Raw genomic sequence first — 24,017 nt, 5'->3', positions numbered from 1 at the left:
TATGTGAGGGCCTGTGATAAACTGCTCAGATTGGGGAGTGATGTCTCCAGGGCATGATTTCATAATAGAAGATTTCTAAGTTGCTTTGGGTCAGGATGGCATATGAACAATTCCAGATAGAGGAGAATCAATCGAAATGTAAAAGATGCTCAGAAATGAAGATTCCATGATTAGTATCTAATACCACCTAATAGTATAATTTTTTTCTTAAAGACAGTATTAATCGAGTACATATTAACAGCTGGGAATAGTAGTAAGCCTTTTATATTTATTGTCCTAGCTTACAAAAGCTTTTTGAGTCAGGAATCAAAACAATCCATTTTACAGTTGAGAAAACTGAGGTTCATAGAGATTAAGTTACTTGATCAAGTAAGTAGCAGAGTCTAGATTCAACTCTGGTATGTCTATACCTCTAAGGTTCGGATGATCTGCTATGCTTTAAGCTATACTGCCTCACCTGAACATGCTATAATGCTGTAGTTCATACCTGTTTCCTTGTATTTGCTTCTGGCATATCCACCATCTTTACTCAAAACCCTCTGTTTGCCCAGAGCCCCAGAATGACCAGACCAACCCTATGTGATGGAAACATAATGTGAGTCATGCTTGTCATTTTAATTTTCTAATTAGCCACACTTTAAAAAATAAAAAGAAATGGGTAGAATTAATGTTAATAATATATTTTATTTAATTCAATACAGTGTGGAGCAAAGGTAGGTTTACGACTGTTCATATGGAAAATAATATAATTAATCAATAATGATACAAGAAAACTCTGTTTTGCATACTCACAACTGTAAACCTACTTTTGTCCCACCCTGTATACACGTGTTAGGATTTCAACATGAAATCAATATAACATTATTAATAAAATCATTTACAGCTTTTTGTGGATTAAACCTTTGAAATATGGTGGCATTTACACTTTCAGTGCATCTTAGTTCAGATTACCCACATTTCAATTGTTCAATAGCCTCACGTGGCTAGGAGCTACTGAATTGGTCATTGCCAATCTAAGCTCATGGATCCCAACTCCCTTAATAATCCTGGGAACTCTTCAGAGGATAGAAAGCAAAGAATTGGCAAGATGAAGAACATGTTTCTAGTTATTTTCTTGATAAGTCCAAGGGAAAAATAAAAGGAATAAACTCCACAATTTCCTTCTACAACTAGTGGTTAGCTCAGTTGCCTAAGAGCAGGTGAGAATCTGAGTGATGGAATCTATATCATTGCAGAGCTTGTATCAGGTATCCTTACACTTTTAGAGGGGTGCTGACACAAGAAGCTCAGGGAGCTCCAGATCCCTGGCCAGAGGGTAGCCCATGAAGCCAGCTCACTGAGTGCACCCCATAGGGCCACCATTATCTCCCGGTCTCACTTCTCCTGACATTCACTCTCACACCGGCTCCAGTTTGTAAGGCAAGGTGCATAAGCTAGCCCTGAGGAGCACAGCACCGGCTGTCCTCCTCACACTGATTCTGACATCTGGAGAGCAGAGAGAAACCTCAGACTGCCCCTTCCCCACCCCCATGGAGAATCCTCCACCAAGGAGTTTTCAAACTTTTGCACACATCAGAATGCCCCGGAGAGCTTGTTAAAACTCAGGATTGCTATGCCTCCCCCCAAGATTTTCTAATTCAGAAGGTCTGGGCTACGGCCAGGGGATGTGCATTTCCAACAAGTTCCCCCATGATGAGGAGGCTGCAGGTCGGAGGACCACACTTCGAGAACCAGGGCTCAACCCTAAAGAATCAATATATGATCCAACAGCAAAAAGAAATATAAGAAAAGGCTCCTTTTCCACCTTTAATGAGACAAATATGATCTGTACATAATTGATGTGTTTAGTTAATTTCCCCTGCCCCCCATTATTTCCTCTAGTCCAGGAAGGGATGAAGTGATCATAATGAGAAAAGACTGAAAGGAAGAAATGAAGGGGGCAGAAAGGCTGGAGGGAAACAGGAAGCAAGATGGTGATAGGACAGAGGATCACGTGACATCTGTACAGGAAGGGAAAGGGCAGCAAAGTCTCCCTTTGCTGGAACCAATCAGTCCCCCTTGGCTGGGACAGACTGAAGGCAAGTTTGCTCCTCATTCTTTCAACCGGGTCACAGAGGCATCTTACACAGGTATTATTTTCCTCTTTGCTTTTGGAGGGGAAACTAGCTGAACCATGAGTGACAGTGGGCAGTAGCAGACACATCAAGGGTCTCAATTATCCCTCTTATTCATCGCTCACCTTCAGGGCACCTGGTTGAAAAGGAGAGGCAGTGAGACTTGCTGAGTAGCAAGCAGCTGGCGATTTGGAATGCATCTTTGGAGAGGCACACTGAGCCTGGCTCAGAACTTCCAAGAAAACGCAGTGGGAGGGGAGGAAAAACAGTGCAATGCCATGACGACTTGTAGGGCCCGCTTCGGCCTTGCTGAATCGCCTGGAGATTGCATTCCAGCTGCACTGCCATGACCCAATGTTCCAGTAAACAAGGAGGGGACGGGGTGGACAGACCTCAGATCAGGCTACCCTGGAGCTTTTAAAATAGAGCCCAGGGGGCTGGCTGGGTGGGGCCAGAGTTGCGGGAGTTGCCTTTTTTCATTTCCTGGATCAGGGAGGCACACCCACACCTCCTACTGACAGACATATACACACTCTCGCTTCCAGTGGGACTTGGATGAATTCCCAAAACTCAGATGGTCTCTGGTACAATGGTCAGGAATTGGTGACCTCCTTTTAGGACACTTCCCAAGGAGCCCAGAGCAGGAGAGTGTGCACCGGAGACACTGAGCTCAGGCCGAGTCCGGCCACTGACGAATGGGTCCACTCTCTAAGCAATACTTCCGCCTTCCAGAAGGACAGACAGAGTGGCCGCCAAGCAGCACAGTCACTCGGTCCATTTCCCCCTTTGATTTCACGGCATAAAACAACTGACTGATGATCCTGTGACTCCTCGGGCTTATGCTCCCCTCCCTGCCTCACCCCACACCCTCCTATTTTCTCCTGTCTCCACTTCTATTCCACCAGCCAGCAGATGGGCCTAAGTAGTAGTCAGAGGGGCTTAGTGAAAATATGAAGAAAGCAAAGTTCTGAAAGTTCCTTCTCTGAGTGTCCATCTGCCTGGGGAAATTCAGGGCTTGATAACCCAAATGGCATAGTTTCTCCTTCCCAACACAGAAATGTGTGAGTGATGCTCTATATTCCATATGACTAGGTGACTAAAGAATTTATCATCCACACTGGGACATCTCTGAGAAAAAAAAGAGGGGGGGGGGCTATTGAAAACCATTCTGGGACAAAGCCATTAACCAGGGCATAGGGTCACCTGCATGACTAGTGGGTGCATTTCCCACCCTGCATATCACTCCCACCTTCTACAGCCCCACACTGCTTGACTTCCTTCTCTGCTATGATTGACTTGACCCTTTCCTTTACTGAACTTGGCCTAGTCTTCACTTATTTCCTTGTTTAACAGTGCTCCTCAGGCAATAATTGCATCTCTATTTTGAAGCAGGGAGAAGGCAGGTTTTAAAAACTCCCACGTAAATTCTGTATGACTCCTTCATTTAAGCTCTGGGCAGTGTGTTTCAACAGTCTCTGGAGCTGGTTTTCAGTTCCAGAGACTAATTCCATTCAGAAATTTGGTGGCCAGTGTGTACTGTCAGATTTTACTCACCAAATGGTCACACTCCAGTTTTTGGACAAGCAAAACAGCATGAAAAATGATGATTGCTTGGGTACTCATGGCAGGAAAAAAGCCTTCCTCTTACTATTCCCTTAATAATAATGACAACAGTTCTGGCCTCCTTTCTGTCTCTCCAGGGTGCTTAAAGCACCATGCATATTATGTCTAATGTTTACAGCCACCCTGTAAAGCCTCAGTCATCCTCACTTTACCAACTGGGGCTGTAAGTTGAGGCCAGAAAGGGGATGTACCAAGTACTAGTATTGTCCAGACCCAGATCTACCTGATCCCAGAGCCCATGCCTGCATTCCGCCAGGTCATGTACCTGCCTTTATAAAACCTTGGACCTACTTCTCCAAGGGCGGTGGGACCTTATACCTCGTATGAGGTTAGCACTCAGTAATTGGTTATTTATACGGTTCCTGTTGCTATTGCTTCGGATTGGTGTTAAGTTCTTCCTCCAGAATCAACTAGCCCAAGAGCAATAGAAACAGAGTTGCTGGAGACAGAAGGACCGTAGCAGTCATCTGGTCCACCATTTTCATTTGGGGAGGAACCTGAGTTTCAGCCGAAGTTCATTGGTTTGCCCAAGGTTCTAATCTTCAACTAAGGAAGTTAATTGGATAAAGCACTAGAAAGAACTTTGGCTTTGGAGTCAGACAAATGCAGATTTGAATTCCATTTGCCAGGTAGGAGGACTCACAAGTAACTCGATTGGATTCTGCCTCATTTCATCTGCGGCACTGAGCTGATAGAGCCGATCTCCCAGGATGCTGGGAGGACTAAGCAGGATAATGTACATCAGGTACTCCGTAAGCACTGGTCGTCCACTTTCCCCTCACATCCTTAGACCACTCTAGGGCAGGTTAGAACAGGGGCAGCCCAGCCCTAACCCGTTTGGCTCAGTGGATAGAGCATCAGCCTGCGGACTGAAGGGTCCCAAGTTCGATTCTGGTCAAGGGCATGTGCCTTGGTTGCGGGCACAGCCCCAGTAGGAGGTGTGCAGGAGGCAGCTGATTGATGTTTCTCTCTCATCGATGTTTCTAACTCTTTATCGCTCTCCCTTCCTCTCTGTAAAAAATCAATAAAATATATTTAAAAAAAAAAAAAAGAGCAGGGGCAGCCCAGCAGGAGGAACTGAGTGCTGAGTGAAGCTCAAAAACACAGTGGGCTTTACCTAAAAGTAGAAATAGGGCGATTTAGAAGTAACTTTTGCTTATCAACGCCCAAATGCCAACTTTACAGCAGAGTCTGACACACTAACAGGAAAACATTTCTTCTGGTGAGGCCGAGAGCAAACATTGGGAAGATTATCTGCGGGCCGACTTAGAACCCTAAAGTGAGGCAGAGTGAGGAAGGAGAGCTGGGGGTAGGCTAAGGGAGAGGTCAGGGGAGATGATCCTGAGGGTTTTAAACTGACCCTCTATGATATCTTCTAAAGCAATTTTGAAAGCAGCCTGGTTTCTAGACGCAAATTATATTTTGAACTGGCAGTACAAGTGGAAGGCAGCTTTGAGATGAGTGGCCACTTCTCAGATGCAGTGGTTTCGAAATAAGAAGCATAGGCAAGTTTTGCAACGAAAAGCAAGGTCTGGTGTGGGTTCATTCCAAGATGAATATGGAGAAGGACACTGAGACACTGGACAGCGGGCTCAGCCCCTGAATGATCCAATTACAGGTTTTGAAATGGACCCAGGGGCAGAATTTAGAAACCTTAAATGGAAAGACTGAGGAGAAGCTATTTTGCAACAAATGACTGACTGCAAAAAATCCTCCAGGGAGAAAAGGGTATGGAAAATGCTGTGCCGGTAGTTTCTAAATGCCCCAGGGGAGGTAGAATGGACATTTCTAGGAATAATTAGGGTGAGGTTGCGTGGGGTCTGAGAGAGGACTACGGTACTGTGCTTGCAATTCTCCCAGATGGCTTGTGGAATGGAGAGCACTGGCAAGTACCATCAGCAGAAGCCAAGTACGTGACCCTATTTAACAAACAAAAACAGCGAAACAGCAGAGAAATTTGTTTTGAACTATGAAATTCATAAGTACTGGGCCTAGCCTTTTGTCACCTTGCATTTTTAGTGTCTGGCAGAGCTAATGAATTGAAAAATATTTAATTAATGAATTAATGACATAAGATTGAGAGTTCTCCAGCATAGGAAGTATTCAAGTAATAGTGTCTGCATTCATCCTGTTTCTAAAACATATGCATTCTGTTAATTTGGAGGATAGAATACCTTACTGAAAGTCTAATCTCAAACATCAGCTGCTATTAAAAACTTAGCTGACAGTTATCACACAAATATTTGGTTAAGAGAATCTGAGAGGCATGATATCTATCCACATGTCTACGTATTCTTTTTTAAAATTGATTTCAGAGAGGAAGGGAGAGGGAGAGAGATATTGAAACATCAATGATGAGAGAGGATCATTGATCAGCTGCCTTCTGCACACCTCACCCTGGGGATCGAGCCCGCAACCTGGGCATATGCCCTAACCAGGAGTTGAACCATGACCTCCTGGTTCATAGATCGACGATCAACCACTAAGCCTTGATGGCCAGGTTCTAAGAATACTTAACATACCATAGAACTACTTTTACTATATTTATGCTTCAGCATAAGATTTTTTTTGCTTTTATCCAAAATTGTCATGAAAACTATAAATTCCACCTTTTCATTCATTGTGAAGTTGTTAAGGAGAACCTTGTATTACTTAATATCTCCTCTTAGATAAAAAGAAGGATCCCATTTTATTCCTTCTCTCCCTCTCTCTTTTCCTTTTATCCTTTTGGTTTCTTTTTCTTTTCTTTGCCCTTCATTATAGTTTCCAGAAAGTCTTGATCAAGTTTTATATTTAATATCAGCCTCTGCCTTACTTCTTATGATGATTGGCAATTGGGTTTCTATTTCTTAATTCTACATCCCTACTTACCTCCTTATTTTGGTAATCTTAATGTTTCTGTTACATAAAAAATGTCATTTAAAAATAGGAGAATATGCCTAAATTCAATTAAATATATTTTTCTTATGTCCCCAGGTACTTAACTGCTTTGGATGGTGAGCAGTGAGGACAGGCCAGTCAAATGGAAAGTTAGGATGAAAGGCTTGGTCATCGCTGATTTATGTGTGATTCAGAGCCACTTCTAAGGAACCTGCTCTGAATAAGGCGGGTGTGTTCTCTCTTCTTACCAGATTTATCCTTTAAGAGCATGGGAGGAAGAGTCAGGGTCCCTGAATTCTAGCACCTAGTGGCCTCTAACTAGCTATTAACTGGGGGTAGATCTCTACCCCTTCCTGGAACTCAGTTTCTTCATCTCTAGTAAAAAGTTGGATAGAGAAATACTGAGTCCATTTCAGCTCTAACTCCCTATGACTCTCTAGCTTCTTCTACTACTGGTATGGAGGAGTGGTCCCTGCCCTCAACAAGCTTAGATTCTTTGAAGGAGATAAAATATAAACCTGCCCTATTTGTAAAGAATGATATATGTACAAGTAGATCTGCACACTGAAAGCCCAAGTTTGCTAATCCATACCTGGTTGAGATAGAAATATTTGCCTCTTGTTTTCTTCCTTTAGGATGATAATCTAAACTAATTTGAATAAAATTAGAATTTCATAATTAATTATCCTAAGTCTTTTTATTTTAAGATTATACGAAACAAACAAAAGAAACCTCTATTGTTTCTATTGTTGGGTCTGAGCATTCTTGTTAGGTGAAGTGTGTCCTGCATATACAGGATGAGAATGATCAGGACTTGGACAAATAATCTGAGTTCTAGTTGAGATAATCTGTCAAAAGGATAATTTAGAATGAAAACACAGTTTGAAAAGTGCATGGGGAAACATACTCTCCTACACTGACCGGAGATGCATAAATCTATATAAGCTTTTGAAAGGAAACAGCTAAAGCTTTAAAAATATGCATTACTAATGCTTAAGCAATTTCACTCCAGGGAATGTATACTATAGGTCAGCTCCGCCTGTCAGCATTTTGGAAAACCCTAACTTAACTGTGGTGCTGTGTCACATATAGAAATTTTTTGATATTTGCAACCATAGTAAAACAAAGATTTATATTTTTGATATTTATTTTATATATTTAAATGCCATTTAACAAAGAAAAATCAACCAAAAAAATGAGTTCGCGTGTCACCTCTGACACACGTGTCATAGGTTCGCCATCACTGCTATAGGTCATCATAACTGCAAACAAAGATCTAGCATAAGGTGCCCCGCCTGCGTGGCTCAGTGGTAGAACCTCAACCTATGAACCAGAGGTCTTGGTTTGATTTACAGTCAGGGCATATGTCCCAGTAGGGGGCATGCAGAAGGCAGCAGATCGATGATTCTCTCTTATCATTGATGCTTCTATCTCTCTCTCTTCCTCCCTCTCTGAAATCAATAAATATAAAGAGATAGCATAAGGCTGTTTCTCACAACTTTATAAAAATAAAAAAAGTTTAAATCTAAATGTTCTAAACTAGAAGATGATTTTAGGTGGCATAAGGGATAACCTTTTAATATTTAAGTACTTATTTAACATCAATTCAAAATATACTAGTTTTCCATTTATGTTAGTAATATAGAATTTTATTTTAAAATAAATTTAAGGAAAGTCAGATAGGTGGAATTTGAATGAATACATTTGGGGAAAATCCTGTGATGACAGAAATTTCTGTAGTATGTAGACTTGACCTTAAGCTCTCTAAAGTTCTTTCAACTTTGAGATGCTCTGATTCTATAACAATGGTTCTGTGTCCGTGGCATTGGCTCTCTGCCCTCTAAAAATGAATCGTGCACTTGGGCAGACAGAAGATGCATCTTCAAAGACACCCAGAGTGGTGAAGCTGTGTGCATTAATATCCCCCATTTGCTCCTTCCACAACAGTTACACCAGCTCCCTTGCTATTCCTGGTCCACTAATGATCCTTTCCACCTCAGAGACTTATAGTGTTGGTCCTTTGGTGAGGGAGGTTCCCCCCCCAGACATCTGCACGGCACCTCCTCAGAGGGTCTTCCCTCTAAAATGGCTCCGTCACCACTCCTCACTCTTATCCTACTGTATTGTTTATTTCTCATTTGTTTCTCTCCTCATAGAATATCAGCTCCATTGAGCATAAAATGCTGTCGTATTCATCACTGGATCCCTTGGGGATGTCTGGAGGCAAAGACGCTAAGGTAGAACTATGCCCAGTGTGTTTAAGGCTCAGCAAGGAGGCCTGTGTGAATAAACTGGTGTTGAGGAAGGAGAACCTAGTAGGATTCCCAGGGTGTTGGTTGTTTTTTGACACAGGTACCTGAAACATCAGAGAACCTGCTGACCACTACCTGCTTTCACCAGTCTTCATGGAAAGGGAAAGTGCAGCATAAGGAAATCTGATAGTGCCTCTACTGTTGCGAAATCATGGACAGGAAATGGGCATTTGGTCGTCACTGAGGATCATTTCATCTCATATTCCAGTTGAAACTAACGACCTTGGAAGAGGATAGGAGATATTGGAAGGAAACTGCTAGCTTCATAAACAAGCTGAAAAACGAGTTTGATTTTCCTGGACCATGGCTTATAATAATAGAGCAACAGACTCTTGGCAATAGGCAGAACAGGAAGAGAGATTTGGCAGGAAGTTCATAAACTGATCAAGGGAGCTTTACCTTAATATTTGATGCGGAGGGAGGAAAGATTCAGATAAAACTGATAACTCAATATGAAGGGAAGCTCGGGAGTTAAGCAGAAAGAACAATAGTGGTGAAGATCTCCAGAAAACAAGAGGATAAAGGTTTGGTAGCAAAACATATGACCTCAGATATGAGCTAAGCATAGATAATAAAAGTGAAGATGATCATTCCTTTTTGTTGTTGTTAATCCTCACCCGAGGAGATTTTTATTTTTAATTTTTAGAGAGAGTGGAAGGGAGGGGAAGAGACACAGAGTGAGATACATCAATGTGAGAGAGACACATCGATTGGTTGCCTCCCACACACGCCCCGACCAGGGCCAGGGACCCAGCCTGCAACGAGGTCGTGCCCTTGACCAGAATCGAACCGGGACCATTTAGTCCGTGGCCAATGCTCTATCTACTGAGCCAAACCAGCTAGGGCGAAGGTGATCATTCTTATAAAAAGAAAGTCATGCTTTTATAAAGAAGAATTAGACTTTTTGGAAAGTGACTCAAAGCTAGAACATATTCTGTGCCATTGTTGGGGCGAGTATCACCTGAGAGAGCATCCAGTGCCCAAAAGAAGTACAACTAATTCAAAGGTTAAAAATTTGCAATATATAGGGTGGGGCAAAATGAGGTTTATAGTTGTGAGTACATGAAACACAGAGTTTATTCTTGTATTATTATTATTTATTAATTATTGCATTATACATTTTCCATACAAACAAGTGTAAACCTACTTTTGCCCCACCCTGTATAATAGAATTATCTGCACCTTTAGAGACATATGTGAAGCAGAGAATAGACACTTTGGGGTGAGGATTAATTGAATGCTAAAATATAGAAGCATTTCAGAATGTGACGGACATTTTGCAAATAAAGATTAGAAAACTAACATAATAAGATACTTAATAGCAATAGAGAAGAGAATTTGAACACCAGGAAGCCTAATACTTCAAAAATAATAATAATGATCTGGCCAATTTTTTCCTTTTTGAAGAAAGCAAAAGAAGTAGCTTGAGGAAATGATGCTCTGTATTCAACCCTAATGTACAGGGGTGATAAAAATGATAGTGAAAAAAATGATAGTGTACATTTATTGAGACCTTTATAAAAGTTAACATGTATTGAGTGCTCACCATGTCTCAAACGTCACTTCCTTTAGTCCTCTGAGATTCCTATGCAGCTATCCCCATTTTACAGATGAGGACACTGACAGTTAAAGAGGTTAACTAGTGCAAGGTTACTTAGCAAAAAAACCCTGGTCTACCTGACTCCCATGCCCATATTTTTAGCCAGGCCTCTTAAGACTGATGAAAGGTAACGATGCCATTTTAAAGAAAGAGAATTCTAGGAAGAATCAGTCACACGTGTTAAACTTTAGGAAAGTGGATGTCATAAAATAAATAGAAAAGAGAGATTGGGTCTATGGCCAAGGACTCCAAAAGACAGGACATCTCAAGGGACTTGAAAGATTATTTTTTAAATCACATTTTTATTAATATAGTCATAAGTCATCCAACCTGCTGTGCATGTGTGCATAGCCATGCCAAAAATAATACATGGAAACTAACAATTTGGCTGTTCAGGACACTTAGATTTTAAAAAGATGAGCACAAAAGATGGAACAAAAGGCCCCAAAAGACCAGTGTAAGAAAAAGCTGAGACTTACAAAAAGCCTAAAGACAACAGAAATTTTTGTTTTAGTTGTGTTCAGAGTAGGAAGAACAAGAAAAAAAACCGAAAGCTAACTGCTTGAGGCAGATGGTCTAAGACTGTAAACAGGACGAAAGAGCTGGGTGCCAACACCGTATCATTTAGAACAAGTCTCATCAAACTCTCATTTGCTTTTTTGATCGTATTACCCAACAGGTCATGTAAAGTAATTGCTCTGAGCAAAACACTTACCAAATCTCTCATAATACTCTCATGGGCAAGATAGGAAAACCAAGGTAGCTTCCTAACTCCCTAAGCAACTAAGCCCATAATGTAGTCTTCAGTGGACTACATTAACCTGAAGGCCAGGCCCTGTGTTCTGTCCTCTTCAACACCTGAGTATGAAATTTAGCCTGAGAACTCAAATGATCACATCCACAGATGACCCGAAGCTGAGCAGGACGGATGCCTGATATGTATGTTAAATGACAGACTCAAGTGGCAGAAATCTGACAGGCTGAGGCTAGCAAGATGGGGTTTGATGTAAATCTATGTAAATAATCCTGCTGTCAGAAATCACTGAAACTAGTACAGGATGTGAGATGTTTGACTTTATGGTATTCACTTGAAAAGGACCTGGGAATATTGACTCACACACAACAAGAAATGGACAAAGACAGGGCCTACCAAAGGCCTACCATCTTTGGCTGTATTCATGGAAATACGATGTCCAAATAAAAAATGGAAGTATTTTACTGTATCCGTAGTATACATGCCATATTTGGAGAAATGTGTTTTTAATCCAAAGAAGAAATTATAAAAGGATCTTAAACAAATAAAAGGAATTATTGATAGCAAAGGTTAACCATGGTATATTGGGTTCAGAAAACACACTGGTGGAAGAGATGAAAATTACTAGCTTTGTTAAAACAAGAAGCCTGAAGGAATTCTGATACCAAAAGGCTCAGCTCCTTGGAGAGTCCATCTTCTTACTCTCTTCACGTTGCCCTGTGTATTGTCTTTGTAGTATTCACTGCTATCTGAAATTCCCTTGCTTCTTTACTGTCAATTTCCCCTTCATAGACTATAAGATTCACAAGAGAAGGGGCCTGGTCTGATCACTGTTTTATCTGCAGCACCTAGAACAGAGCCCGACACAACAATAGATGCCAAGAGAAAGGAGCGGATTGTCTGAACACAACATTCAGAGGACCTCCCTTATGTCAAGGAGATGGGTCCCAACTCGTCTCTGGGGCCTACCTTTCAGCACGGGATATGGGGCAGGGCAGATCTTTAGAAGAGCCCACGAGGATGAAACATCTCACTATACGCAGAGGGACTTGTATGCAAAGGTTTCTGCTGGCCACTGCTGAAGCTTCAGGCAGGTCTGGACACATGGAAAGAAATGGTGGGTCAGGCTGGGAAGAAGTCAAATTTGCATGGACATTAAAGAGCCTGCCGGGCAAAAAAAAAATTCCACAACCTCCAGCTGCACCCCTTGATGGACTTCCGACCTATCTGGGCATGCCGAGTGATTCAGGGGGGCAGTCAGTCAAAAATTTACTTGCTGGTGAGGATATGGAGAAACTGGATCACTCCTACATGCTGGTAGCAATGTATAATGATTGTATAATGATACAGCCACTCTAGGAAAGTTTGGTAATTTCTTATCACAGTAAACATGCAACTACCACACAACCCAGCAATGGCACCTCTGGGCATTTGTCCCAGTGAAATGAAACTTATATTCACACAAAAGAACCCAACAACCCTGTAAATTAGCAGTTTGTTCATAATAGTCAAAATTTGGAAACAATCTAAATGTCCTTCAACAGGCAAATGGTTAAACTGTGGCACATCCATACTGCGAAATACTACTCAGTGATAAAAAGGAATGAACTCGTGATAAAACAACTTCAGTGAATCTCCAGGCAATTAGGGAATTGGGGGTTGCCAGGAATCAGGGATGGAGGTGGTAGGGGGTACATGAAAACTGACACGGTTTTTAAATGAACCTCTGTATGACCCTACAATCACAGTCGCCCTGCTGTGGGTGCCTCTGACACAATGAAATTCCACTAGGAGGAAGCCACTGTCCCCCACTCTGCCACAGACCACCACATAGCCTTGAAACAGGCACCGACAGAAACTGCTGGGCCTGGTGGAGTCACAGGAGAGAGAGCAGCTCCGAGAGACAAGAGCAGTGTTGGTGGGTCCTGGGGATTGGCCCACAGTTTCATGACCTTCATAGAGCCCAGCAGAACTGGGCATTCACCAGCTGTGAAACTTCCTCGAGTAGCCTTGTTCTTGAACACAGGTGAGAAACCTCTTAATGACCCCGGAACTAGTCAAGGGGGAATTGTCAGGAATCTGAACTCTTGCATACACCAGTGAAAACCAGAATCAGGTAACTTGGACTACAAATTTTTGTTTAAATTGGTGTATCCTTATATCATATGGGTCCTGATTTTTCACTAGGGAGCTGGATTTGGGATCAGAGACCCTCAACCCCAAGCTTCGGGTTTATTGCCCTAAACTGGTACCACCGTGTCTGCTCTGCTTACTTTACAAGGCTGCTACTTTGAGAATTATATGAAATGATGTCTATGAGACAGCTTTTTAAATTGTCAAATACTATACCCATGCAATTTTTGGTATCAGTAGTTTAAGAGTGCTTCCTCGTCGCCACTGTAACTTCCTTCCTATCATCTCATCTTCTAGAAGCTGCCTAAGCTCTAAGCCTGACTTTCTGTGCCCCCTTTCTGTGGTATTTCAGGTCCGGTGTGACCCAGGACTGTTTGAGGCACACACCTACGGCAGTCTTTGTCTCTCGGACATCGCCTAAGAGTTGTCCTGGGAACAGAATCTGCTACAGTTCCCTGCATTCCTGCCCAGGGCTCTGCTGAGGGTGTGATCATGGACGCTGGGTTAACTGTGGAGGGAGAGGAGCCAATCACCCAACGGCTAGGAATTAGAAACGTTGCTCCATAATTAAGCTCCTGTTTGTCCAATTTATAACATTTTACAGGTCCCAACGCGTGGAAATTAAGGGGTGGGAATGAATCCTGGAAATGAGGGAAATGAGAGCCAGGAAGTCGGAGTCCCTGGGTCTGGCACCCACTCCTCAAGGGAACCCTGCTTCCACCGCTCCCTGGGCTGATGCTGCGGGTTGTTTGTGCTTCCTGCTCCCGCGTCCAGCTGGGGGAACAGAGCCAGCTCCTCCTCCAGGCTTGCGGTAGGCAGGGCAAGAGCAAACAGAGATGCCCTGCCCTTTGTTCCAGCAGCTTTGGGAAAGATTCCGTTCCAAGGAAAGTTGGAAAATGAACTGATTCAGAGTCACAGATTGACTCAGCCACTTACTGGCTGTGGGGACTCTGACTTCAAGCTACTCCTTTGAACCAGGAGTATCTGCTTTGCCTATCTGGATCAGTTGGGAGCTTTTTGGAGTTTTTAAAAATGAAAAAAGTCTGTTGTAAACTGTGAAGTGGACCAATGCAAATAACATTTCTTTTCTGTAGCCTAGGGTCCCCAGGTCCCCACTGAGGGAAGACCAGCTATACTAGTAACTAGTTAATGAGAGCAACTTCCCATTTAGAGACAGGAACTCTCCTGAGTCCTTCGGCTGAACAAAGGTCTTGTTTCAGCATCAAGAGAGTGTTCATGCCGAAACCGGTTTGGCTCAGTGGATAGAGCGTCGGCCTGCGGACTGAGAGGTCCCAGGTTCGATTCCGGTCAAGGGCATGTACCTGGGTTGCGGGCATACCCCCAGTAGGAGATGTGCAGGAGGCAGCTGATCGATGATTTGCCGGGGTCCAGCCCCAGCAGGTCCAGGGGTCCCCAAAGGTGTAGACGGAGTCGGCAAAGAAGGAAGGACACGGAGACAGCGTTCAGTTGATCAGCAGCCTAGCCAGGATCTCCAGCCAAGTTCTGGTCTTGATCTCCAGAGAGGCTCTGCTCTTTATTGTCTTGTTACATCCGTATTTATACCAGTTGATTTTAATCCTGTCAATTTCTATTACAAAGGTTAGGGCGTTTCTTATCTCCATTCCAGGGAGTAAAGATTATGTAGCTTAAGCATGATTGTTTGTAGTGATTAACTACCCGCCTGGCACTTAGTTAAGGAGTTTCATGCCCTCCCTGACTTCAGGGAAAAATTCCTACCTGGGGAAACAACCTTTCTAGGAGAGGCATCCCCTCCCTGACTTCAGGGAAAAATTCCTACCTGGGGAAACAACCTTTCTCAGAGAGGTGACCTTGGTTAAAACACACAGCGCTAAGGGGAGCAAACATATTAAGAACAGTATGCTATATACGCCAGGTCCCTTGAAACATATGCTGTGCAGATGTTTCTTTCCTGCAGCGACTGTGTCAAGCAGCAAGGATGGACCGGCTTCCGGCAATGATTCTCTCTCATCGATGTTTCTAGCTCTCTATCTCTCTCCCTTCCTCTCTGTAAAAAATCAATAAAATATATATTTAAAAAAAAAAGAGAGAGTGTTCAGAAACACACTGGGAGTCCTAGCCTTTTGTATTTGCACATAAACTTTTAAATTGTAGCGGAGGAAAATTATTTTAATCCATGAAAAGACAGATCACTTCATGGACATTAAAGGAAGCACCAAGTAAAGGCAAACCCCAGTTTTTCAGATGCTGGGAAGAGGGGGAGAGAGTGCATTCCGTGCAAAGCCAGGTATGTGTGTGAACGATGGCAACCAGCAGCAGGGGTGGAAAAGCTGAGAATGGGATGGAAAGGATCCAGCTCTCTGCTGCAGGCTGGGGCTGCTCCACTCACTCACTTCACTCATTCATTCATTTGTTCATTCAGTCATTCACTGAGCATCAGCACTGTGCTAGTGGATCAGACCAAGATAAGGCAAGGTCTCTGATCGTGGGGCATTCTCAGCAAGGAGGTGTTGCTGTGGAGAAGTCTGGTGGGACACAGGGAGAGAGCTGCCTGAGGATGAGTGCAGGCACTTGCCCCAGGCTGGCTGGAACCTTGGCTCAGCGAGCTTCTCCAGCTGCCAGCAGGAACGAGTCCCATAAAGGAATCTGAATGTCTCAGGGCGTGCGATGACTCAACTGGACACTAAAACAGAAGTTGCCTTTGCAAACATGCAGATTTGGGGTTCCTAAATCATGATTATTTGAAAAACAGGCCACTGCAGATTTGAGGCAGGGTCCCTGAACATATTAAGGAATCTAGAGGTCGTGACCCCTGACCAAGGTAGAAAGCAGACACCACCTTGGACTTCCAAGCCCTAGGTATAATTAGCCATCTCCTTTTCTGGGCTTCCACAGGCCTGGGCCCAGGGCTCTTTTCAGCATGTCTTAGAGCAGCCGTGGGCAAACTATGGCCAGCGGACCGGATCCGGCCCGTCTGAAATGAATAAAATTATTGAAAAAAAAGACCGTACCCTTTTATGTAATGATGTTTACTTTGAATTTATATTAGTTCACACAAACACTCCATCCATGCTTTTGTTCCGGCCCTCCGGTCCAGTTTAAGGACCCATTGTGGCCCTCAAGTCAAAAAGTTTGCCCACCCCTGTCTTAGACTCATGGGAGCCATGCTTACTGTGCTGTGAGCTCTTCCAGAGAAGGAACAGCTGGGGAAAGCAGCTAGGCCCCTGGCCATTGGGCAGAAAGGCCTAGGTTCACACCCTGATTAGGCCCCTTCATAACTATCATTTTGCTGGGAGGATGGAATTAGATTACATCTGCAAAAATCTGAGCTGGTGTAACCAATATGTGATGACTATTATTTTAATGTTTCCATATATTAGCAAATAATAATAGTTGTATCCATCAGGGTTTGATACAGGAAATAGAAATTGCTTTATTTATATTAAGAAGGAAGGGATTTGAATAAAGTGCTTGCCAAGTTCGTCGAAGGGCTGAAAGAACAGATTCTAGACCAGGGCTACAGAAACAGCTCCTAAAGCAATACAGAAATGACCTACCAGGGCAGTTGCGACGCCCGGGGCCCCTCTGGTGCTGTGCTGGAATGGAGAAGCCGGGGCCACCTCTGCTACAACCCCTGCTTCTCAGTGCCTGAGAAGCTGGAGAATGGACGCTAGAGCAGCACTGTGGAAAAACCTCACACTTCCACAGCTTTGCTTACCAGCAAAAATGACAAAAAAAGGGAGCAGATTCTGCCTTCCACTTCTCATGCTGAGCTCATCTACTTGGTGGAAGACAGTTTACATCTCAAACTCTGAGTGCAAAGATGTATGGGAAATATGGTGCCCCACTTTCCAACCTCCCCCCCTGAAGGAGGCTGCAAGGCAGCTTGAGTGAGCCCATGCGCACACGGCTCCCATGTACTGACCATCCCATGCCAGGGACTCTGCAGTGGACTTCATGCCAACCTCGCCCACAGCAGTCCAGGGGGGCAAGTGCTCATTTTACAGATGAGGCACCAGAGCATCTGAAGTTGCCATGTCCTGGGTCACAGAGTAGGAGTGGAGATGGGAGGTGACCAGGTTTTACCTTATTCTAGAGCCCATCCTCTTTTTTTAAAAAAAATATATTTTATTGATTTTTTACAGAGAGGAAGGGAGAGGGATAGAGAGCTAGAAATATCGATGAGAGAGAAACATCGATCAGCTGCCTCCTGCACAACCCCCACTGGGGATGTGCCTGCAACCAAGGTACATGCCCTTGACTGGAATCAAACCTGGGACCCTTGAGTCCACAGGCTGACGCTCTATCCACTGAGCCAAACTGGTCAGGGCTAGAGCTCATCCTCTTAACCACTATTATACTAGTCGTCACTGAATCTTGCATGCCTAACCCAGCACGTGGCCACGCCTACAAAGTGAGTGTGAGAGGAGTTCATTCATCATGGGTTTAAACAGAAAATTAAACCGAGAATCCTGTGGCCTAAAATGTCTTCCCTTTCTGGGTCTGATCCAAGTCAGGAAGGCAGGAGGCTGATGATGAGGAACATGGAGGAGGTGTGGCCACGTGGGTGGGTGAGGCAGAGCTGTGTGTGCAAGTCCAGCAGGGAACTGGGGCCAGAATACAGGCGGAAAGGCCATTCAGAGGATTTGGGTGGTGTCGCCTCCCCCTCTTCTGGAAGAGGATTAGAGGCTATGGATGGGCCTAATGAGTATGACTGACTGATTCACCCAAGAGATGTTTTCTACTTCCTCTTTCTTTTTTAATAGAAAATGAAAATATGATCTCAGAGAAAAAAGCACACACAAGCACTCTGGTGCCTGCGATAATGGCTTCCTGAGTGCCCTGCCTCTGCTGATAACCACAGACGCTCGTCTCTGCAGAGCTGCTGGCATGCCGCACACGCAGGCCCAGAGTGACTGTGCAGGCTTTTAAACACCTGCCATGAGAAGTACACACAGAAACACATACACAGTGCACAACACCATATATGTACTCATGCTCGTGCACATACACTACTTCTCAAAAAGTGCCTCAGTGTGGTATAACCATGTCATACAGGTTTAAAACAATGGTGGACAATGAATATAGGAGGTATGTATACAAAACAGTAAAAGAAGTGGGGAAAAGCAGCAAAATTGATATGTACACAAGATGAAGATCTCTGTAGAAAAGCATGCATGGTATTTACAGGGACAGTAGGCAACACAAATTAGTGATCTCAAAAACTGTCCTCTGTGAATGTATTTAGTTGAACAGAATACGTTTCAAGTGACTGCTCTTTAGCCCCCACACACTCACTCTGCAGCCACTGACTTACTCCCACAGGCACATCAGCTAGGCCTCCAGCTCACCCCTTTCCATTCCCAATATACCTGTTGTTAGGGATCAGCCCCAGGTAGCCCCTGCAGTATCAGTTTGGTGACAGAGCTTGCCACCCTTTCCCCCTTGCCCTTTTGAGATCCTTTCTTGCCCAAGTCAGAAAAGCCCACGTTCTTGCCTCAGCGTACGCACAGGGAAGTTGAGGGATTTGGTGCTGGCCTTAGAGACCAGCTTCCCAGGACAGTTACAAAGCTTACATGTGTTTTTTACAGTTACAACAGTTTGCCTCTGAGGACCCAGGGGGCGCTCAGGCCCAGGAATTGAAAATGTCAGTGTTTCCCTTTGGTATTTCTAAGACTCAGTAGGGAAGAGCTGGAAATTGAAGTTAAGGGAGCTGCAGGTAAGAATGATAACTGGGAGCTTTTGAACAGAAGGAGAGGGTGGGCTAGTTGTGAGCATGCCTCCAAGACCCACTGTCTTATTGAAGTTCAAAGCTGAAAGGGATCATGCATTAAACCGTCAGATATAATCCCTTCATTTCCCAGATGCAGAATCCAAAGCCAGGAGAGTGGAATGGTATGTTCAAAGTTAAAACTGATTAGAAGCAACTCTGTAACAACAAATGTAGAGCTCATTTGTGACGGAGCAATGTTTCCACTCTCTACCATCCTGTTCCACAGTATTGTCTCACTGACTCAGTGACTTTAAATATATTCTGGATATGAGATATTATTAGAGAAGCTAATTAATTAAATGTACTTTAAGATTTTCCCTTTTATTAAATGAATATTAAATATTATATAAAATGCACAAATCAGTTGTTTAATATAAGTATGCCTTGCTTTAAAAGAGTTCAAAATACAAAAACCCAAATTCAAAAATAAACTGCCTGATTGTCGCATTATAAAATGTATCAGTCTGGTTTTTGTTTGTTTTTAAATAGGAAGTTTCCACTACATTTTTCAACACTAAAGTTTCTAGGAGAAAAAAAGGTGTAACTCAAGAAAAATGATGGTGAATTTAGGTGTAGTTTTGGCATCCTGATCACTCACGAGTGTGGGTTTTTACTACATTTATAAAACAGGAAGAAACTGGGAAGATGTATGGGTTAGCAGTTGGGAACCAGTAGTCTAGCTCTACATTTGCCACTAATCCCCCAACCCTTACATGAGTCTCCTAAGTCCCTCAGTAAGAGGGACCAGATAACTATAGGTTATTCTAAGGTTGCAAAGCATTATGGGAGCACAGTATTCATGAGAGTCAGACCAACAGGCTGGTTCATCTCTGCCTTCACCTCTCTGTGCAAGTCATTTACATTCTCTGAGCCGCAGTTCCTCTAGAGGAGATAAAACTTGTGCGATCCACCACCCAGGGCTATTTGAATGCTAAATGAGATCATGCACACCAAGTGCCCAGTGATGGAGAACCTTTTGAGCTCGGCGTGTCAGCATTTTGAAAAACCCTAACTTAACTTTGGTGCCGTGTCACATATAGAAATTTTTTGATATTTGCAACCATAGTGAAACAAAGATTTATATTTTTGATATTTATTTTATATATTTAAATGCCATTTAACAAGGAAAAATCAACCAAAAAAATGAGTTCCCGTGTCACCTCTGACACGTGTGTCATAGGTTCGCCATCACTGGCCTAGACACTGCCTGCCCAGCAGAGGCTTCAGCCCCACCTCCAACTCTGCCACTCTGTCATTTGTCATTCTTTATAATTTTATAAATAATCCACGGCATCCATCCGGCTTAGGGTAACATCTTGGACCATGAAGGACTTGAGCAAAAAAGGCCTTTTGCTATCAATGCGGGATGGACGGAAGCCAGGCTGGATGGAGAGGGCTCTGTACCCACACCCCTGCCACTGTTGGCAGCTGTTTGGGAGATTTTGGTCCCACTGTGATTTGTCCTTATTTTGTTCTGCCTTCTCTTCATGAGTTTTGCCCATTTGCCCTTTACGGATGGTTTCATTGTTGTTGTTTTTGAGATTTCCCTTTTCACCTGCCTCTCTTCACTCATGCTGTTATTTCCTGTTTAGATAATTTCCCCCAACCCTCCTCCTCTTCATCTGGCTAATCCTTCAAGGGCTCAACTTTCCACATGGAAATTTTCCGACCTATCACCACCCCTGCTATTTGATTTCATAGCACCCTGTGCTTCTCCTTCCTAACTCTTACCATAATTACAGTTACATAATTTATTTGTCTCCTATTAGTCTGTCTCCCTTGCCAGGTTTCAAGCTCTGAGAGAGCAGCACCCTTTTTTATTTTGTTCACTCATCTACTCCTAACACCATAGTGCTTAGCACATAACAGGGTTTCATGAACGGGTGTTGAATGAATGGATAAATGAATAAAAACACACATGAATGAATAAATGAATCCCCAAGCCAGCTGTCACCTATAGGAACTGACTAGCTCATTAACAGAAGTTCTTCCCCTTTTTTCATTTCATATTCAGTTTCATCTTTACTCCCTTTGCAGGTTATCTCCACAGCTTCCACACTCTTCAAAAAAGAATTGATTTACTAATACCACAAACATTTCAACCAGAAAGGCTTGATAGATTGTGATTCCAAAGAAATTTAATTTTGCCCAAACTGCGGCTTAAGCACACATACCCAATGCCCTCCATGTCCTGAGGTAGGGCATTTAAATCTACGTGGGGAATAGGCGTGTAATTATCAAGAGAAGCAGAAGGGCTCAAGGATCTTATGGAAGACAGAGCCCATTTTAGATTACACTTTGACCATTTTTCCAGCCCCACAATTCACTACTAAAGAATCTTGGTTCACCTCCCCTTTGCCTCTGGGATTTCTTACCCTCATTGCGCCCCCAGTGAATCAAATGAGGAGGTAGAAGCTCCTCTAAAAACGTATGTGTTTAGTCAAATCAATGTCTTCTCCTGCTGACAAAGGCCTATAGAACTCAAAGAACGTTTGAGCCCCAGAAAGGGACATTGAGGAGGAGATAAAGAGTGAGGGCAGACAGTGGGTTTCCCTGGAGCTGTGACTCACTCCACTATCCTTGTTTTTCTCTGTATGTTTCTCCCCTTCATTGAATAGCAACACCCAGGGTTCTCTGCCCAGTGACCGGTAGTTTTCTTCTCCAAGTCCAGTCTGACCGAGGACTGGGTTGAACGGCCACAGGCAGCTATGCAGGAAGCACTTGCCACAATAATTTCTGGAGCCCTGCTGTGTTTGGGTCAGCCTTCAGGCTTCCTGACAATATAGCTTTGTCCTCATTTCCTCCTGATACCGGCTACAGCCCCATGCGATTGTGCTGCACGGCAGTCAGTGCGCCTTCTCCGACTCCCATGGGTGTCTTGTCATTATCAAGGAAACAATAGGCCAAGCTGAGATGCGGAGGGTATATATTCAAGGACGCTGTGTTTAATTTCCCTGCTTCCACGAATAGTCCTTAAGATGAATAGCCTCAGGATTCCTGTAACTTGTTTATTTTATTTTTTCCTTTGAAGAACATATCAGGGCCCCCACTTCAGCCTAACCAGTGCCCAATGCAGGGATTCAGGCCTGATTGGGTGTGTGTGACAGAAAGGGATTGAGGTGGCAGGAGTGGGAGTGGGGACCTCAGGCAGCAGCAGATCCCTGCCTTGGCCCCAGGGAAATAGAAGCCGCATGCTGAAGCTGCAACAGTTTTCAAAGTTGGAGGAGATGTGAAAAGGAGAAATCTGATGCTAGGACAACATGGGGCAACTGAAAGTGGGAAGGAGGAACATTCGTCTGTTTCTGTGTCCGCGCTGTGGCGTTTTGGGCTTCTGAGCCTGTAACAGCGCATCGCTCCACAGAGCTTTGGGGACACCCGGGGGGGCGGCAGCAGCACTGCCATGGAGGGCACCTCAGAGGCTTCTCAGGCAGTGAGCATCCATCAGAGCACATGTCAGAGGAGGAAACGCATGCCATGTGGGAGCACGAGACCCCTGGGCACCCCCAGGAATCAACTGGAGGGAGAGCTCTCACAGAGAAACAGAAGGAGGAGCCAGTGGAACAGCAATTACTATAGCAGTCACCATGGTCTGAAAATAGTAAATGAAAAAATGCAGAAATACTAGTAAACAGTTTGTAAGTTTTACACTGCATGCCATTCTGAGTAGCGTGATCCCACTCAGTGCTGCCCGGAATAGGAATCATCCCTGTGTCCAGTATATTCATGTTGTATATTTTCCCTGCCCATTAGTGACTTAGCCGTCTTGGTTATGAGATCAACTGTTGTGGTATCACAGTGCGTCTGTGCGAGTAACCTTTATTTCACTTAATTATGGTCCCAAAGTACAAGAATGGTGATGCTGGCAATTTGGATTGCCAAAGACAAGCACTAAGGTATTTCTTTTAAGTGAAAGGAATAGGAAAAATCATGGTATGCACAGAGTTCGGTAGTATCCATTGGGGGTCTTGATTGGTCCTGGGCAAATCTGAAGCAATGTGTCATTGTTGTTTTATATTTCTTCATGAAATCTGGTCACCCAAATCAGTCTGCCCAACATGAAACAGCCCCAACTCCTTTATCCTGGCTCTTCGGAAGGTGAAATCAAGGTGGTTTCTTGGCATGGAATGTTCCGGAAGCTCAGGAGAGGACCCAACTTTCCACAGGGCATAGCATTAATTTTTAGTTATTCACATTCATTGGAGCATTAATAAAGGCTGCTAAATTTAGTCTACCCTGGAGCACTCAGGAGGTATCTTTTGACTTAGCAAAGGTGCATATTACCTTGCTGGGTGATTTAAAGCACGTTTTTTAAAAATGCACACACACCTTTAACTTAAAAATACACGTACATTAAAAAATACACACACAATACAAGTATAGCTCTCTCCTATGGAAGATCACTGTATGGGCGGAGACATTTTTATATAGGATAAACAAATGGCCATCTCAGCCCATTTTAGGATCATGAGGACACCCCTCACTTCAAGCGTTCTTGTGAAGGGGCCCAAATCCCCCTAGATACCTTGTACGTTCCCTTTTTTACTCTCTCACGCTCTGACCCCAACCATGCACACTTGATCCCCTCACTTCCTTTCTCAGTTTACCTTCACAAGTGCCCATAACAGAATGAGAACTTGCCTTTGACTTATTTCAGGTGAGTCCCCCAGTCTTGGCTTCACATGAACTCTCTGCAAAGCCAAGGCAGTCTGCCACCAGAGGCCACACTGACCACACAGGAGACAGACTCTACGGAGCCATCATTTAGTTCTGCTGTGAGCCAGGGGGGCTCAGGGAGAGGACAAGCCTTCACCAGGTTTCTGGTCGAACTCCACCCTCCACCCAGTGCAGC

Source organism: Myotis daubentonii, chromosome 18 (assembly GCF_963259705.1).
Source record: "Myotis daubentonii chromosome 18, mMyoDau2.1, whole genome shotgun sequence".
NCBI classification, from domain to species: Eukaryota; Metazoa; Chordata; class Mammalia; order Chiroptera; family Vespertilionidae; genus Myotis; species Myotis daubentonii.
The sequence above is the reverse complement of the archived record's forward strand: the minus strand, read 5'-3'. Positions refer to the sequence as shown.